At 39.4% G+C, this 17773-nt stretch overlaps 1 protein-coding gene across 1 annotated transcript in view; it reads left to right on the forward strand.

Moving 5' to 3' along the window:
* The window catches only part of LOC107197484 (uncharacterized), a 185837-nt gene that overhangs the window by 84361 nt on the left and 83703 nt on the right, over positions 1–17773 (forward strand). The gene's annotated exons all lie outside the window — the stretch shown is intronic.

Genomic DNA, 17773 nt, shown 5'->3' on the forward strand with positions numbered 1-17773 from the left:
ACATGACTAATCACATAGGGTGCTTGCTTAAAAAACTATAAAACACCTGACTATGGTGCCATTTTACAGTCAATAGTCGAGAGCTTTTTGTTTTTGAACGCAAGAGCCTATTTCATGCAGCGTTTACAGATTTGATTTGCTCACGTGTAAAATATAGGTGTGCTCACACAAATTTACCATGCCCTCTCTCAGATTAACTCTCCTTTTTTTTATATAATTTTATTTCTGATTTTTCCCCATTTTCTCCCAATTTGGTTATCCATTTGACCCACCCCTTTGTGCGTCCTCATCACCGGTGGCACCTGCGATCCTTGGCGGATGCGGACGAGCACACGCCTCCTCCGACACGTGTGAAGTCGATCACCCCTTTTTTCGAGCTGCTGCTGATTGATTATTGCCTGAGCGGCTAGCGCACTCGGAGGAAAGCACAGCCGCTAGGTTCTGATTCATCCGCTCACAGACGCCTCGTGCTGCCTGGCGCCACCTTTAAGCGTGATTGGGAGAGAGCGCCATCTACCCACCCGGAGGGAGCAGGGCCAATTGTGCTCCTTCTGAGCACCGGCAGCTTGATGGCAAAGCTGCAAGAGCAGGGGTTCGAACCTGCGACCTCCCGCTCATAGTGGCAGCGCATTAGAAACTCTCCTTTTATACGAATCTGCGCGCGCTCTCTCAGATAAATCCTTCTTGTGCATCTGTCTGTTCTTAATGTTTTGAGAGTATGCGCACATGCAATTCAAAAATCACTGTACAAGATATTACACAGAAACCAAGTGTACAATCACATCCACACCACACTAAAATCCACAAGCCAAAAAAATACAAAAACTATGCTACTAGTCACATTATGCTAAAGCCTTGTTAAATAGTAAAAGTCTAGGTTATTGAAAATCAGTAATGTTAAAATAAATCTGAACTGGAGTAGCAGTGTATGCTGCATTATTTCACCGTATTATTGCACAGATGCTTCAAAACGTCTTAATGATAGCATAAGACAGATATAACAAAACTTAGAGACTAATGTTTTAATAAAGAAATAAATGAATAATACAAAATAACAAATACAAAGTAGTGAAACCATACAAATACAAAACTTATATTAACCTTCAAATTTAGAAATGCAATTGGAGAGTTAAGGCACAACGTATTCCTGGAGCTTTTGCTGCTGCTGCTCCTTGCAATATGAGTAACTATAGTCCTGTCTAAACATATTAATACTGTAGCTTGAAGGATAATATTAATGCGCACTGAACTGAATGTGTTTGTTAACTGAGGAATCAAGGGAATTGTGATAAACTGATAGACAGCTACTTAAATACTGTAATGTCTCTAATGGCTTCAATAGTAATATATTGTAAATTGATATTAAACTTGTGTCTTACTTGTGCAAAAGAACATTTAAAAAATATATCTTTTAAATACTTATGTTTTGATTATTTTTGGTCCATTTACAAGGTTTTTGGAAATATTAAATGTTTTTTTTATATTTTTAAATAGTTTTGTAAAGGAAGCAGTGTTAAAGTAGTTGGCCTATCTCTTATTAAGGTCTATGGTTTACATTCTTAACAATGCTAAATTCAACTAAATTAAAACTAAATATCAGTTTTACATTGGTCATTACCCACTTGTGTTCTCTAAATATCCTCAGCGGCATTTAAAAAAACAATATCGGTTGATCAATGTTACATAAAGTGGTGTAAAAAAGTATTTGCCCTTGTGCAGATTTCTTTTGTTTTTGCATTTTTGTCATACTTACGTTTTTCATGTTATCAAACAAACTTTGCTATCAGACAAATATAACCTGAGAAAATGTAAAAATTACTTTTTTTTAATTTATTAAGGGAACTATCCAAACAAATCTAGCCCTGTGTGAAAAAGTGTTTGCCCACCCATAAATAAACTGTGATTAATCACACTTTTTGGAAAGAGTTTTAGAGTTCAGTTTCACTAACCACATGTTCTTGAATGTTAATGTTCATGCTGGAAAATCCTCCACTGTGGCTGAATTTAAACAATTCTGTGAAAATTCCTCCATAGAGATGTGAAAGACTCATTTCCAGTTATCGGTAAAGCTTGATAGCAGTTTTCAAGGATTCAAGGAGACTTTATTGTCATTCATATCACATGTGGTACATGAGGTGGAACAAAATTGTTTTCACACAGTTCAGTGTGGTTTAAATCAGGTACATTAGGCCCCGTCCAAGTTCGGTATCGGTGATCAGCATTCGGCCAATCGAGATGAAATACGTTCTGCGATCGTAATCAGTCCCAAAAACACTGATCGGTCCATCTCTAGTTTAGGGGGCAAACACTTTTTCACACAAGGCTGGATTGGTTTAAATAAATAAATAAATAAATAAACCAATCCAGCCTTGTGTGAAAAAGTGTTTGCCCCCTAAACTAGAGATGGACCGATCAGTGTTTTTACTAAGCCTATCTTTGTCTGATATTAAAGTTTGTTTGATACTATGAATAATATCCGTATGACATAAAAAGTAAATACTTTTTCATGCCACTGTATATATGATATTAAAAAGCTTCCTTACATTAGAAAAGGTACGTCTATTTTTAACAAAACCCATCTGGAGGAATAGAGTCAAACCTCAATGCTAGTACTTACAGTTGGCTTACAGTTTGACATCTGTATTGAGTAAAGATATGGGGCGGTATGAACTACATGAGGTTTTTTTTTTAAGCATGAGAGTTATGTTGGCTTGACCTAAGGCCAGGGATGTACAGTCACAAAGTATTCATACCTCTTAAGCTTTACATTTTGTCACCTTACACCCACAAACTTAAATGAATGTAAGTGATAAACCAACAAGTAACACAGAATTGTGAAGTGGAATGAAAATGATACATGATTTTCAAAATGTTTATCCAATAAAAATCTAAATAGTGTGACATGCAAAAGTATTCAGCCCTCTTTACTCTGAAACCAATAAATTAAATACAGTGCAATAAATTCCTCTTAGAGGTCACTTAATTAACTGAGTTCAGCTGTGTGCAATTTAGACTCAGTATGAATACACATGTTCTGTGAAGGCCTCAGTGGTTTGTTAGAGAGAACTCTAGTGAACAAACAGCATCATGAAGACCAAGATAGTCACCAAACAGGTCAGAGATAAAGTTGTGGAGAGTTTAAAGCATTTATTAGGTTATAAAAACATACCCCAAATTTTGAGCTTCCCAATGAGCACTGTATACAATTCATCATCCATAAATAAAAAAAAGTATTCTACAACTGCAAACCTCCCAAGACATGGCTGTCCCCCTAAACTGACAGACCAAGCAAGGAGAGCACTGGTCAGAAAAGCAGCCAAGAGGCCCATGGTCACTCTGGAGGAGCTGCGGAAATCCACAGCTCAGGTGGGGGAATCTGTACACAGGCAAGGCAAAGCAAGTTTATTTATATAGCACCTTTCATACACAATGCTCTTTCAAAGTGCTTTACAAATTAGAAAATACAAAGACAGTCACACAAACATAAGAGAATAACAATAAAAAACTTCAGTGTAGCGAGCTACAACATTCTGTGTAGTATGACATAATCAAAGAGCAGTAATTTGATGTGAACGACGCCGTCGAAGCGTCCCAGGAAAAGACTAGCATGTTAGAATTTTTTTGTATTTTAGTTTTGTAGTTTGACATGCTCCGCGACATGCTCCCTGACGCTGACCAATAGGAAGACAGAGCGATCTGTGGCGTACAGATGTAAACACGGCGAAAAGAAACCGGGGGGGGGGGGGTGCTCCTGCAGTTCGCTGGACCAGAGAAACAGAAGAATAATCTAATAAATCTACTTCATCCATAAGATATTCTGTTTACATGCACTGAAACTTAGCTAAAGTAGCTGCATCTTTACCTCAAGTTCTCTCTGGAGTACACAAAGCCCCGATTGTCAAATTCTATGCTCCTCCCCGCGATGACCTACGAACTCACACAAGGACATGAACAATGATTGGTCGGCGACTAACATGTAGTGTTGCCAGTTCCCCGAGTATGAAACGAAATGAAGGTAACTGCCTAATCTGACATAGTGAACATCATGTGGGACAAAAATGTTGTGTGGTCTGAGCTTGGCATAACAGGCCTTTACTCCAGCATATCAAAGATCTAAATAAGCTGCAAGCCTAAAAAAAAAAGCCTAAAAGACTTTTAGGGGAGGCCGGTGAGGAGGCTGTTACAGTAATCTAATCTTCTGGAAATAAATGCATGGATGAGTTTTCTAGATCTCCTGCCCTCATCAAGTCTCTAATTCTTACTATGTCTTTCACGTGGTAGAATAATGACTTGGAAATAAATTTGATATGATTGTACTCCAAGAGTCTTCACTTGTGATTTTGCAGTGAGACCCTTTGTATTGGAATAAGCACTGAACTGTTTATCTTTACTGGGCCCAAATATAATCACTTCTGTCTTGTCCCTGTTTAGCTGGAGAAAGTTAAGATGCATCCAGTTCAATACAGTTACACAGACTGTCTATAGGACTGTAGTAATCAGGGGAACATGCAATGTAAATCTGCAGGATTTGGCCTAGTGGGAGCATATAGAGATTACAGAGAATGGGTGCAAGTATTGACCCTTGTGGGACCCCACATGTCAAAGGGATTCTCTCTGAATTACAGCTGCCCCGTGCAACAGAATAGTCTCAATAGTCCCATCAAGATTGAACCAATTTGAACCAATTTAGGACTGCTTCCAAAAGTCTTACCAAGTTTTTCAGTCTGTTTATTAGAATACCATCGTCAACCATGTCAAAGGCAGCACTGAGGTCCAGAAGCAGCAGAGCTGAGGCTTTACCGAGTCTTAGGCATATGTCATTTAGAGCTTTTACTAGAGCAGTCTCTGTGCTGTGATTTGGTTGAAATCCTGTCTGTAATTTATTGAGGCAGTTACTCGAGCTTAGAAACTGGTTGAGCTGTGTGAGGATGACTTTTTCAATAACTTTTCCTAGAAAATGGAGGTTAGATATGGGTCTATATTTGTTCAAAGCAATCTAGAATTTTCTTTTTGTAATGGCTTAACAACAGATTTCAGTGAGCCTGGAAAAATAACTGAGGATAATGAGCCATTTACTATTTGCAAAAAATCTCTTTTTAGACACTTCAGCACATCTTTTAGGAATTTTGCTGGTAGTGGGTCAAGGCAGCAAGACTGAAATGAGGCATAGGCAACGTCATCAAATCAAATCAGTAGACATGGCCTTAGTAAACTTATTTCTGACAATATCATTTATGTGTCTCTTTTTGATACATACAGGTTGTCCTTTTACTATTGATGTAATTGATACATCAAACAGAATGCAGACATCAGAAAGGGATAGATCTTTGACAATGAGAGGACTGATGGTGAGATTTTTGCTAATAATTAAGTTCAAAGTGTGACATCGGTTGTGAGTGGGTTATTTACATGCTGTGAAAATCCAACAGTGTCAAGTACTGCAAGCATGGGCGTGGTAGTGGGGGGAAAAGTGGACCTGACTACCCAGGGCCCGGTAGGGAGAGGGGCCCATGAAAATCCTGATTTTTTTTCGCTCACTTTCCTTGGCATGGATAGGGGCCCATTAACATAGAGGGTGTACAGGTCCCAGAATTTGCTGCTACGCCCCTGACTGCAAGAAACTCATGAGCCAGAGTGCCCTTTGGATTGTCTATATGTATGTTAAAATCCTCAGTGTTTAAAATGCTGTTAAAATCTGTGGAGATTGTACTAAGAAGTGCCGAAAAGTCAATAAATCAATAAAATTTGCCAAGTATTTTGGAGGTCTGTAAACGGTTACTAGAAGTATTTAAGGTGCCCCCTTAAGTAGTGTGCAAAGATATTCAAATGAAGAGAACTTCCTAGGTGTTACCTGTTTGCACTGAAAAATATTTTTGAAGAGAGTGGCAACTCCACCACCCCTCCTATTCACTCTAGATACATGATGAAACTGAAAGTTAGGAGGAGCTGTTTCAATAAGAACACTGGTACTATTTAAGCAGTGTAACCAAGTTTAATTCAAAAACATAAAATCAAGGCAGTGAGTATGTATACAATCATAAATTAAGAAATATTTGTTTACTAGAGATCTAGTATTGTAAAATGCTAATTTAATGAACTCAAGTGTAGTTTTGGAGTGATGGGGAATGTGGTGTAGATTTAAAAAAATACCCCATGGTTTCTAAAAGTCCTGACTCTCATGGTTTCAGTCACAACAGAGCTAACAGAAGCTCTAGGCACGTTGGATCCAGGACAACTATAAGTTGTGCACTCCACAAATCTGGCCTTTATGGAAGAGGAGCATGAAGAAAACCATTGTTGAAAGACTGATATAAGAAGTGCCATTCGCAGTTTGCCACAACCCATATATGGGATACAACAAACATGTGGAGGAAGGTGCTGTGGTCAGATAAGACCAAAGCTGAACTTTTTTGCCTAAATGCAAAGGGCTGTGAAAAGCTGCTCATCACCCTGAACACACCATCCCCAATGTAAAGCTTGGTGGTGGCAGCATCATGCTGTGAGGATGCTTTTCTTCAGCAGGGACAGAGAAGCTGTTCAGATTTGATGGGAAGATGGATGGAGATAAACACAGGACAATCCTGGAAGAAAACCTGTTGGAGGCTGCAAAAGACTCGAGACTGGGAAGGAGATTCACCTTTGAAAACCATGTATCATTTTGATTCCACTTCACAAAGATGGGCTACTTTGTGTTTGTCTATCACTTAAAATCTCATAAAAATATATAAATACATAAGTTTGTGGTTGTAAGGTGACAAAATGTGAAAAAGTTCACTGGGTATCAATGCATTTGCAAGCCATTGTATTGAGCATTTAAAAAAGAGGCAAACCTTCCTAGAAATGTTCCTATAAGACTCAAGCATTTACTACACTGCACGGCAGTCATAGTTGTGATACGTCATAGTTGCAGTCATAGTTGTAGTTCATGAAGGCAGGGAAGCTCAGATGCACACATTGATTAATATAAACATTTCACTCTGAACTCTGATTTTAGTGGAACTGGGAAGAAGCCAAACTCCCCTGCTACCAGCTGTGTGTCTTTGAAGAGTGACAGATCAATGCCAGTTGGTCACAATTTTGAAGATAAATCAAACCCTCAGAAAAGGTATTTATTACTCTTTTTAACTCAAACTGATGAAATATGTATCCAATTTTAAAATATTTAATATGTGATAATATTAGTCTCTAAAAAAAGCAGAGCCCAATATTATAAATTATGTATTGAAAGATAGAAAACAACACATTGATTAATATAAACATTTCACTCTGAACTCTGATTTCAGTGGAACTGGGAAGAAGCCAAACTCCCCTGCTACCAGCTATGTGTCCTTGAAGAGTGACAGATCAATGCCAGTTGGTCACAATTTTGAAGAGAAATCAAACCCTCAGAAAAGGTATTTATAACTCTTTTTAACTCAACCTGATGAAATATGTATCAGATTTTAAAATATTTAATATTTGAGGTGCCCCCTAAGTATCCAGGTAGATCCAAGATGGCGGCGCGGGCAACTGCTGCAGCTCAGAGCTCCTCAAACTTTGGCAGCTATTTTATCTTTTTTACTCTCTTTTTATTTCTCTCTGCAACTTTGGGACTACAGTACAGCAGAACATACCTGCTAGATGCAGCAAACAACATGATTTACTACTCGGATCACTCAGATTACAACTACTGGGACTTTATCCCTCCAGAGATACGGCGTTATCCGGAGGGCACTGACTTCACTCCTCCACTGCTCAAGCGCTGCAGGCAGCGGCGCAACAGAAAACAAAAGAGGGAAAAGAGAGGAGGATTAGCAGCTAAGCTAAAAGTTAACAAGTTCAAACCAGCTATTCCGAGTCTGTTTGTAGCAAACACCCGCTCGCTACACAATAAAATGGATGAATTACGACAGAACAGTGGACTCCGGTAAGAGCAAAGGAGGGGGGCTCTGTATATATATTGATACCAGATGGTGCTCCAATACCATTGTTAAAGATACTTACTGCTCTCCAGACATTGAATTTATGATGCTGCAGTGGAGACCGTTCTATCTGTGCAGAGAGTTTACATCGGTGACTATCATTGCTGTCTATGTACCACCACAGGATAATGCTAAGCTAGCTATGGAGAAACTATACTTCTCCATTAGTAAACATCTAACGGCACAGCCTGACGGCATTGTCATAGCAGCAGGAGACTTCAATCATGCCAATTTAAAGTCTGTCCTGCCGAAATTCCACAAATATGTAAACTTTCCCACAAGAGGAAAGAACATTTTAGATCAGGTGTACTGCAACATCCCTCATGCATACAAGGCTAGATCCCTGTCACATCTGGGTCTCTCTGATCATCTGTCGCTGTCTTTAACTTCAGCATACAAACCACTGATCTGCAGACAAAAACCAGCCATGAAGACAGTCAGAGTATGGACTGAGGAGGCCACCTCAGCACTGCAGGACTGTTTTGAGGAAACAGATTGTTTTTTTTTTGCTGAAGAGACAGATCTGAACGAACACACATCAGCTGTGCTGGATTACTTCAACTTCTGTGCTGAGTGTGTGACTACAACCCATACTATTAAAGTTCTGCCGAATCAGAAACCATGGTTTAATAGAGAACTGAGGTCCCTGCTCAAAGCTAGGAACGATGCTTTCAGACTCTGAGATCAGCTGGCCTACAAGAAAGCTAGGACTGACCTGAGGAGGGGAAATATAAAAGCTAAGCGCAGATATCAACTGCGTATCCAGGAGCACTTCAACCAAAATAACTCCAGAGGTATGTGGCAAGGAATAAGAGACTCGCCCACAACTGCTACAGACAGAATCCACCCAGACACACTGAATCAATTCTTTGCTCGTTTTGATCACAAGAACAATAGCATCTTAGAACACACCATTCAGCCTATGTGTGCAGCCAAGGACTCCCCGATTCAGCTACACCCAAACCAGGTCAGGTTTGCTCTGCGCAGGATAAACACAAGAAAAGCTCCTGGACCAGACACTGTAACTGGACGCATTCTTAGGAACTGCGCAGAAGAGTTGTCAGGAATATTTACCACAATTTTCAACCTTTCCCTGCAGCAATCTGTAGTCCCCACCTGCCTCAAGACAGCGACCATCGTCCCAGTAGCAAAGAAAAGCACAGTGAGCTGCCTAAATGATTTTCGCCATGTCAGTCAAACTCCCATAATCTCTAAATGCTTTGAAAGTCTTGTCATCACTCACATCAGATCTGCCATCCCAGCTGACCTGGATAAACATCAGTTTGCCTACAGGTCGAACAGGTCCACAGAGGATGCTGTGATCACAGCTCTCCACTCAGCCCTCAGTCATTTAGAACAGAAGAATTCCTATGTAAGGATGCTGTTTGTGGATTTTAGTTGAGCTTTTAATAAGGTCATCCCACACCATCTAACTGAGAAACTGAGCTACCTGGGTATAGGTAGTTCACTCTGCTCATGGATATTGGACTTTCTGAGTAACAGACCCCAATTTGTCAGGATGGGAGATTGCACATCCTCTACTCTCATACTGAACACAGGTACACCACAAGGATGTGTACTCAGCCTCCTCCTCTACTCATTTTTCATGCATGACTGTTCCCCCCTTCACTCCTCCAATACTATTGTTAAGTTTGCTGATGACACCACCATTGTAGGACTGATCACAGATAACGATGAGTCATACTACAGAGAGGAGGTCCAACATATGTCTACATGGTGCAAAAATAATAACCTTTTCTGAACCCTAATAAAACTAAAGAGGTGGCCATGGACTTCAGAAGATCTACCTGCACTGAGACTGCGGCTCTATACATCAATGGAGTGGAGGTCGAGAGAGTGGAGAGCTTCAAGTTCCTTGGTGTGCACATCTCTGCTGACCTCACCTGGGCTTACAACACCCAGCACCAAGTGAGGAAAGCACAGCAGAGACTCTATTTTCTTAGGAAACTCAAGCACTCCCACTTCCCTCAACACTTGCTGGATAATTTCTACAGAGCCACCATCGAAAGCCTCCTGACCTATTGCTGCACAGTCTGGTTCAACAGCTCGGGACAGGAGAGATCTGCAGCGAGTGGTGAGAGCGGCAGAAAAAATTATAGGTACCTCACTACCCCCCCTCCGACTGCGGAAAAAAGCTGTCTGCATCTCAGTGGATCCTACTCACCTGGGAAACCCTCTGTTTTAACCCCTTTCTTCCAAAAAGAGATTCAGACAATTAAAAACAAGGACGAACAGATTGAAACATAGCTTTTTTCCTCAGGCTGTGAAAGCTATTAAACCTTCCCCATTGTGAAGAATATCCAGAGGAGCTAAAGACAATTATCGATTTTGATGGACATTCTCAGGGAACTCCCCCTACTCCCACCCCTTTGCACTCGCCACTTTAAATAATATTATTTATTGCACTTTTTATATTTTCCTCAGTATTAATATATTGTCCTGAATTATTATATTAATATGGTGCTATATATATATATATATATATATATATAATTTTTTTTAATTATTTTTATTAAGTCTGTTATTGTAAACGCTGCCTTAGAGAGAGGACACTAAAACTGCAATTTCACTGTTTTAACATTGTTTTTAACATTGTTTTTTCAGCGAAAATAAACTATTCTATTCTATTCTAAAGTAGTGTGCAGAGATATTCAAATGAAGAGAACTTCCTAGGTGTTACCTGTTTGCACTAAAAAATATTTTTGAAGAGAGTTGAAGAGACTGAAAGTTAGGTGGAGCTGTTTCAATAAGAACACTGGTACTATTTAAGCAGTGTAACCAAATTTATTTCAAAAACATAAAATCAAGGCAGTTAGTATGTATACAATCATAAATTAAGAAAGATTTGTTTACTAGAGATGTAGTATTATAGGATGCTAATTTAATGAACTCAAGTGTAGTTTTGGAGTGATGGGGAATGTGGTGTAGATTTAAAAAAATTACCCCATGGTTTCTAAAAGTCCTGACTCTCATGGTTTCAGTCACAACAGAGATAACAGAAGCTCTAGGCAAGTTGGATCCAGGACAACTATAAGTTGTGCACTCCACAAATCTGGCCTTTATGGAAGAGGAGCATGAAGAAAACCATTGTTGAAAGACTGATATAAGAAGTGTCATTCGCAGTTTGCCACAAGCAATATATGGGATACAACAAACATGTGGAGGAAGGTGCTGTGGTCAGATAAGACCAAAGCTGAACTTTTTTGCCTAAATGCAAAGGGCTGTGAAACGCTGCTCATCACCCTGAACAATGTAAAGCATGGTGGTGGCAGCATCATGCTGTGAGGATGCTTTTCTTCAGCAGGGACAGAGAAGCTGTTCAGATTTGATGGGAAGATGGATGGAGATAAACACAGGACAATCCTGGAAGAAAACCTGTTGGAGGCTGCAAAAGACTCGAGACTGGGAAGGAGATTCACCTTTGAAAACCATGTATCATTTTGATTCCACTTCACAAAGATGGGCTACTTTGTGTTTGTCTATCACTTAAAATCTCATAAAAATACATAAGTTTGTGGTTGTAAGGTGACAAAATGTGAAAAAGTTCACTGGGTATCAATGCATTTGCAAGCCACTGTATTGAGCATTTAAAAAAAGAGGCAACCCTTCCTAGAATTGTTCCTATAAGACTCAAGCATTTACTACACTGCACGGCAGTCATAGTTGTGATACGTCATAGTTGCAGTCATAGTTGTAGTTCATGAAGGCAGGGAAGCTCAGATGCACACATTGATTAATATAAACATTTCACTCTGAACTCTGATTTTAGTGGAACTGGGAAGAAGCCAAACTCCCCTGCTACCAGCTGTGTGTCTTTGAAGAGTGACAGATCAATGCCAGTTGGTCACAATTTTGAAGAGAAATCAAACCCTCAGAAAAGGTATTTATAACTCTTTTTAACTCAAACTGATGAAATATGTATCCGATTTTAAAATATTTAATATGTAATAATGTTAGTCTCTAAAAAAGCAGAGCCCAATATTATAAATTATGTATTGAAAGATAGAAAATAACACATTGATTAATATAAACATTTCACTCTGAACTCTGATTTCAGTGGAAATGGGAAGAAGCCAAACTCCCCTGCTACCAGCTGTGTGTCCTTGAAGAGTGACAGATCAATGCCAGTTGTACACAATTTTGAAGAGAAATCTAACCCTCAGAAAAGGTATTTATTACTCATTGTGGCTCTTTCATTGAATTCAGGAAACTTTGACGTAAAAAGCATTTTTTATTCAATTTCCACAACAATAAGCTGCATGTTACTGTAAAAACACAAAAAGCTCTCACCCTGGACATGGGCAGGATCTATTGTATCTATCATTGTATCTATTTCTGGATTCCATACTAGATTTTGCGAGTCAGGACCACACTACATTGCGGCACGGGGAGGTGCTGGTGTGAAAAAGTTTTGCTTTTGTTTTTTCTTTGCATGTTTGTCACTCTTAAATGTTTCAGATCAACAAAAAAATTAATAATTGGGGGTTCCACCCTTAGCAACAATAACTGAAATTAAGCGTTTGCTGTAACTTGCAATGAGTCTTTAACAGCGCTGTGGAGGAATTTTTGTCCAGTCCTCTTTACAGAATTGATGTAATTCCGCCACATTTGAGACTTTTCCAGCATGTTCTCCGCCTTTTTAAGGTCATGCCAATGTCAATAGGATTCAGGTCAGGGCTCTGACTGGAGTGGCCTAAAGTCTTCACTTTGTTTTACTTCAGCCATTTTGAGGTGGACTTGCTGGTGTGTTTTGGCTCATTGTCTATTAAAACTGAGATGAGCTTTAATGCACTCTGCCATGCAGGCCGTTTTTGCCCAGTCTGTTTCTTATGGTGGAGTTACGAACGCTGACCTTAACTGAGGCAGGTGAGGCCCGCAGTTCTTTGGATGTTTTTGTGAGGTCTTTTATGACCTCTTGGATGAGTCATCGGGGTAATTTTGGTTGGCCAGCCACTCCTGGGAAGGTTCACCACTGTTCCGGGTGGTATACCGGTTCATCTGGTATACCAGTAACGTTGTTCATTTTTAAGTAGTGTACTAGGTGAGCAATATGCAACATTTTAATTGGGCTACCAGTGATTTATAAGGCCCATTTTTAGCAATCTGAAGGTGAGCCACGCTCCATGCGGCTCACCTTCAGTGCATGGACAGTTGGTCTTATAGAGGAATACTCTTAACATAACAAAGTACCCAGTTACTAAATTGTTTAAGTTTAACCCCCATTTGTAGCCACATTTTGTACAGAGCAGCAATCAGCTACATACAGTAACCATTAAAAAGTGGTACACAATTAAAGTGTTCTGTTTTTTATTATTATTTATTTACATGTTTATGGTTTGCTTGACCTCCTGTTTCTAAACATTTTGCTTATCTCATGCATGTTATATATGACTGACTCTACTGATAAATACAGTAAACTAAAACCCCCTCCTCTCTGTCTGTCAGGGACTTTAAAAAGGCCACAGGTTCATCTGTTCCCAGACAAAAGCCCCTGAAGCAAAGGTATTCCCACCTTTACTCTGATGAATAAAAAACTTGTCTTCTGTTACTGTGAGAAGACAGATTTTACACTGTTATTTTTTATAATTTATTTAAATGTAATAGCTGGTGGGCTTTTCCATTTCATTTTAACTGTGCTTTATAAATGATGTTATTCTGTAATGCTCATGTGCGTTTTGTTTTTGGTCTTCAGACATAATTCAGAATCTGTCTCTTCAGGAGAAACACAAACTGAGGAAAAGTACGTAAGCTGCTGCCATGAACACAAACAGGCACTTTTAATTTTGGGACAATTCAAGCATTACAAGCCATGTAACATACACACAATATTATCTTAAAATGTGCAAAGCTAACTTCCATTTCCATTAAAAAAACACATTTCATTTCAGAAGGTATGGGCCAAAGATATGTCATGTTTTGTCAGGTATTCTTAATTGAGTTTATTCAAGTACATCCATTTCTGCATTTCAGGCCATGTTTATGTTGATAAATAAAAACAGTAATAAGTCACCAGGCTATAGATGAATGAAAAAATGAAAAAAATTATGAATTTTTGCATGTACTATTGCCATAGCATTGACAGAACTTGTAAAAACATAATTAACTTACACGAAAATAGCAACAAAAATTATTACACCGCAAAGCATCAAACCATTTTACTTTAATTTAGAAATGAGAAGAAGTCAAAATCTCCTGTATCAAGCGCTGTGTTTATGAAAAGTGAGCAATGAATGCCAGTTCGTTCCAACTTCAAAGTCTTTCAGGAAAGGTGTTTCTTTTAATTCTGCTTAAACCACAAACAAAACAAAGATAATACTGAATTTGTACAGCATGCATCTTGTTTTTTCATAATAGAATTCCTAATTTATAGAAAACAATATAAAATGGGCCAGACCCTACAAACCTTCTTCAGGTATACAGGTATAAACTAAAAAATGCATTCTTAAAAGTATAGATTTTACAACTATACATGGTATATTCTTAAGATTTTGAGTTGGGATAAACTCAGTTGTGTGCCGGTTTGGACAGTTGGTCTTAAAGAGGAATACTCTTAACATAACTGTGTACCCAGTTACTGAATAATTTAATTTTAACCACCATTTGTAGCCACATATTTTGTACAGAGTAATCAGCTGCATACAGTAACCATTAAAATGTGGTACTCAGTTAATGTGTTCTGTTTTTTATTATCATGTTGATTTGTTTGACCTCCTGTTTCTCATGCATGTTATATATGACTTACAGATAAATACAGTGGAAGGTATTTCCAAGTTTGATAAATGGCAAAATTGTCTTCTGTTGCATTTTAGCTTGCATGGATTTGTCTCTAAAGAAAATAATGCAAAGTTTCGCATTTATTTATATTTAACTGATAGAGATGTGGTTTTAGGAAGAGAAGCCCCTACACCATTTCCTGATTTCACACTGTTATTTATTCTATTTCTTTTTAATTTACACAGAACAAAAATATAAATGCAACACTTTCATTTTTGCTCCAATTTTTTATGAGCTGAACTCAAAGATCTAAGAATATATTTTTTCTGTGTACACAAATATATGTTCTACACCAAAGGCCTTTTCCCCTCAAATATTTGTAAGGGCTCACCCAGAGGAACCAAGGTTTTTTGTGTACACAGCCCAGCCTCCTAAACGAGTGGGCTACCTAGTAAAGGTAGTTAATAGAACCAAAGTGCAGAGTAGGTATGGCTGAGAGCAGATTGAGTCAAACTAAAAAATGAACTCAGGCTATGTTGTTGCTAGACAAATGCTCTACCACTTGTCTAGCAAAATAGATGTAATTGAAATCTGCCAGACAGGCTTAAATGGGGGTGGGTCCTGAAAACCGGTGGTAACCAAAAGAAAAGCCCACACTTAATGTGGGGGAGGAAGCTGGTTTTCCCAGGAGAAACTGAAAATGGACAAACAAAACAAAAAACACAAAGTTAGTGTCTGGTGTGACCACCATTTGCCTCTAGCAGTGCAACGGAGTTGATCAGGTTGTTGATTGTGGCCTAAAATATTGTTCCAGTCCTCTTCAATGGCTGTGTGAAGTTGCTGGATATTGGCAGGAACTGGAACCCGCTGTCATATACACCAATTCAGAGCCTCTCAAATATGCTGAATGGGTAACATGTCTATTAAGTATGCTGAAAATGCAAGAACAGCTTCCAGGAATTGGGTACGGATCCATGCAACAGGGGGCTGTGCATTATCATGCTGCAACATGAGGTTATGGTCATGGATGAATGGCAAAACAATGGACCTCAGGATCTCTTCATGGTATCTCTGTGTATTCAAAATTCCATTAATAAAATGTACCTGTGTTCGTTGTCCATAACATATGCCCGCACATACCATAACCCCACCGCCACTTCCCTATGGAGACATCATTAAACCACTCACCCACACAACCCATACACACAGTCAGCGAAAACCATGATTCATCCGTAAAGAGGAAATCTCTTTAACGTGCCAGACTTCATCAAAAGTAAGCATTTGCCCACTCATGTCGGTTACGACGACAAACTGCAGTTATGTGCAGAAAAATGTGATGACGAGCATACAGATAAGCTTCCCTGAGATGCTTTCTGACAGTTTGTGCAGAAATTCTTCGGGAGGCTGGTCTCAGATGATCTCAGATAAAGGTGCTGGATGTGGTCCTAGGCTGGTGAGGTTTCACGTGGTCTGCGGTCATGAGGCTGGTTGGATGTTCCGCCAAATTCTCTTAAATTCATCTTTGGAGACGGCATAGTGCATAAATTAACATTCAGCTCATGGGCAACAGCTCTGTTGGACAATCTCACAGTCTGTATGCTGTGCGATAAAATACACACCTGTGCAATAATCATGCTTTCTAATCAGCATCTTGATATGCCACACCTGTGAGGTGGATGGATTATCTCCTGTGACCATCCCCTGGGGTTAGGGGCGTGGCCACCGTGACCTGGTAGTAGGAAGCATTGAGATACACAGACATGGGAAGTAAATTAACTCAAAACGTACCTTTTATTCAGTTCCACCACACCCAAAATAATTAAAAACAACATAATTCGGCCCGATGGGTCTCTAGTCGTTGAAGGGTTTACTTAGTGTCTTTTTAAAGGTCCCTTTTGCCTCAGCCCTCCTCTCACCAGCAAAGTCTCTCCTCAAGTGTGGGCTCAGGCTGCATTTATATACCTGTATCTAAATTTGTATTAGTAAGCGCTTCTTCTTTATAGAGTGTGGCGTGAGTAGGTGGGGGAGCCGTGTGTCCGCCCCACGCCGGAACTCGCAGTCCTACCTGTCCCAGCTGATCTGCATCCGGACCGATTAATCAGCCAGCTGGGTAGAACAGCAGGTAGAACTGTGAGTTCTGGCGTGGGGCGGAACTCTCCACCTACTCACGCCACACTCTATAAAGAAGAAGCGCTCACTAATACAGATTTAGATACATTTGTGAATAATATTTGAGAGAAAAAGGCCTTTTGTGTACAAAGAAAATGTCTTAAATCAGCTCATAAAAAATGGGAGCATAAACAAAAACATTAAGTTTATATTTTTGTTCAGTGTAAAAAAACTGATCAAATTTTACACTTAATTTGATCTGTGCTTCAAAAATAATGTTAATGCTCATATTCTTTTCATTTTTGCTCCTCAGACAAGATTTAGAGTCTGTCATTTCAGGAGTATCAATCACCAAGGAAAGGTATGTAAGCTGCTGCCATAAACATAAACAGAAGTTTTCATTTTGGGAAAATTCAAGCATCATAGAAGCCATGTGACATACATAGTAATATCTTCATCGTGCAGTGCTAACTGCCTTTTCTAAAAAAAAATTGGATTTGTTTTTGATACAGTATGGAAAAAAATAAAAGGAAAAAATGTACAGGCATTCTTATATTTACTATGATTTTTAAAGATAGCGGCTTCCTAAAGATGGCGGCGTGCAGTAGTGCAGCGGCTTCTCACTCTCCTAGCAAACACCCAGTTTTGAGCTGTTTTTACATCGGTTCTGAGCCCAACTTCACGTGCCCCACGCATGTAAGTTATAGCAGAAGCAAACTTTTGAGGATTAAGGAAAGTTTGGTCAGTAAAACAGCAACTATGGACAATAATATCAGAGCTACGCTAGGCAGACTACAGCTCCTCCGCGCTCCGGCATATCGCTGCAGACATAGGGCAGAAGAAGGCGACTAAGGACTATTTGTCTCACGGAGACCTGGCTAAACCACACCATTCCGCACTCAGCCTTCCAGCTCGCCAGCTGGAGCGGATCGCAGCCAGTTATCCGGAAAAGCCCGGGGGGGGGGGGG

Source organism: Astyanax mexicanus, chromosome 17 (genome assembly GCF_023375975.1).
Source record: "Astyanax mexicanus isolate ESR-SI-001 chromosome 17, AstMex3_surface, whole genome shotgun sequence".
Classification (NCBI taxonomy): domain Eukaryota; kingdom Metazoa; phylum Chordata; class Actinopteri; order Characiformes; family Acestrorhamphidae; genus Astyanax; species Astyanax mexicanus.